Consider the following 2,614-nt stretch of genomic DNA (forward strand, 5'->3'; position numbering starts at 1 on the left):
AGGGCTGCAGTAAAATAGTGGCCAGCCTGCTCACTCTGAAAGCATCATCCCAGGGAAGTGCAGAGCTGCTACCCTACAAGAGCCCAGGGGGAGGATGGCTGGGATCTCAGCCTGGGAGGCCCCACCCAGGTATCCTTTCAACATAAAAATCATCTTTCAGCTCTCAACTTCCATATGGGTATTCAAGGATTCACAGAGAAATCAGAGTATTGCTAGTAGTCAGGATCTCAAATCCATAGTGGAAAATAATTGTACAACTTCAGAATAGGGAATTTGCTATGCTAGACTTACCAGAGAAGTATTCAGGACATAGGTAGGATTTGAAATAGGCCCTGAAGTAAGAAATATGATGGAAAAACAAATTTCATTTACTGATCATAAATGTACTGTGAAAAAGATGATACAAACAAATGGAAAAACATTCCATGCTCATGGATTGGAAGAATCAATATCATTAAAATGGCCATGCTGCCCAAAGCAATCTAAAAATTCAATGCTATTCCTACCAAACTACCAAAGTCATTTTTTTCACAGAATTGTAAAAAACTATTCTAAAATTCAGATGAAACCAAAAAGCCTGAATAGCCATAGCAATTCTAGGTAAAAAGAACAAAGGCAGAGACATTATACTATCTGACTTCAAACTATACTAATAGGCTACATAACAGAAAACAAAAATGGACATACAAAACAGACATATAAACCAATAAAACAGGACAGAGAACCCAGAAATAAAAACAGACATATAAACCAATAAAACAGGACAGAGAACCCAGAAATAAAGCCACACCTACAGCCATCTAATCTTTGACAAAGTTAGCACAAATAAGCAATGAGGAAAGGACTTCCTATTCAATAAATAGTGCTGGGACAGCTGGCTAGCCATATACAGATGATTAAAACTGAACCTCTTCCTTTCACCATATACAAAAATCAACTCGAAACAACTTAAATATTTAAATGTAAGACCTCAAACTATAAGAATCCAAGAAGAAAACCTAGGAAACACCAGTCTGGACAGCAGTCTTGGGAAAGAATTTATGATTAACTTTTCAAACGGAATTGCAGCAAAAACAAAAATGGACAAGTGGGACTTAATTAAAGAGCTTCTGCACAGCAAAAGAAATTATCAACAGAGTAAACAGACAACCTACAGAATGGGAGAAAATATTTGTCAATAGTGCATCCAACAAAGATCTAATACCCAGAATCTATTAGGAACTTAAAACAACAAGCAAAAAACAATCCCATTAAAAAAATGGGCAGAAGACATGAACAGAAACTTCTCAAAAGGAGACATACCAGTGGCCAACAAACATATGAAAAATATGCTCATCATCGCTAATCGTCAGAGAAATGCAGACAAAAACCACAAGATACCATCTCACAATAGTCAGATGACCATTTTTAAAAAGTCAAAAACCAACAGATGTTGGTGAGGCTGTAGAGAAAAGGGAACACATACATGCTTGGTGGGAATGTAAATTAGTTCAACTATTATGGAAAGCAGTGTGAAGATTTCTCCAACTACTTAAAACAGAACTACCATCGGACCCCGCAATCCCATTACTCGGTATATACTCAGAGGAATAGAAATCATTCTACCATAAAGATACATGCATGCAAATGTTCATTGCAGCACTATTCACAATAGCAAAGTCATGGAATCAACCTAGGTGCCCATCAACAGTGAACTAGATAAAGAAAATATAGTATAGATACACCATAGAATACTATGCAGGCCTAGAAAAAGAATGAATTTTTGTCCTTTGGAGCAACATGGATGCAGCTGTAGGCCATTATCCTAAGCAAATTAATGCAGGAACAGAAAACCAAATACCACACATTCTCACTTACAATGGGATCTAGACATAAGTATTCATGGACATAAATATGGCAACGATAGATATGGGGACTCGTAGAAGGGGGAGGGAGGGAGGCAAGAAAGGGTTACAAAACTTACTGTTGGGTACTATGCTCAGTACCTGGGTGACAGGATCATTCATACCCCAACCTCAGTATCATGCAATATACCCATGTACCAAACCTGCATATGTACCCCCTGAATCCAAAATAAAAGTTGAAAAAGAAAAAATAAATAAATAAATAAATAACAAATGAATGTACTGTGAAGAAGAGAAATGAATTCACTTTCTTTGGCTAGAAATTAATAATAGAACTAATAATGAATATCTGAACTTGTACACTTTATCTCACTCACAATAAGATTGGCTCTTAAGAATATGGTCCTGATTCAACTCTGATTTTTATCTGTTTGACTGATTTCCTTTTGGATAATGAAGGCATGTTTAGTCACCATATCTTCTGAGACATTTGTGGAAAAAAAAAATTTAACAAAAGAATAATGGAAATCTGAAGGCCTGGCATGGTAGCTCATTCCTATAATCTCAGTTCTTTGGAAGGCTGAGACAGGAGGATCGCTTGAGGTCAGGAGTTCAAGACCAGCCTGGGCAATACAACAAGACCTCGTCTCTGCAAAAATAAAAAATAAAAACTGTCCAGGTGAGGTAGCACACATCTGTAGTCCCAGCTCCTTGGAAAGTTGAAGCAGGAGGCTTGCTTGAGCCCAGGGCTTTGAGGGGTGACCTGAGAC

General features: G+C 37.4%; 1 non-coding gene across 1 annotated transcript; it reads left to right on the forward strand.

The window, feature by feature from the left end:
* The first annotated feature begins 2,250 nt into the window (after nucleotides 1–2,250).
* Nucleotides 2,251–2,334, forward strand: LOC129483788 (small nucleolar RNA SNORD11). The gene has a single exon (XR_008658283.1). It is a non-coding gene; the product is annotated as a small nucleolar RNA SNORD11 (small nucleolar RNA).
* Nucleotides 2,335–2,614: the final 280 nt, after the last annotated feature.

This window comes from Symphalangus syndactylus, chromosome 5 (assembly GCF_028878055.3).
Source record: "Symphalangus syndactylus isolate Jambi chromosome 5, NHGRI_mSymSyn1-v2.1_pri, whole genome shotgun sequence".
Lineage (NCBI taxonomy): Eukaryota > Metazoa > Chordata > Mammalia > Primates > Hylobatidae > Symphalangus > Symphalangus syndactylus.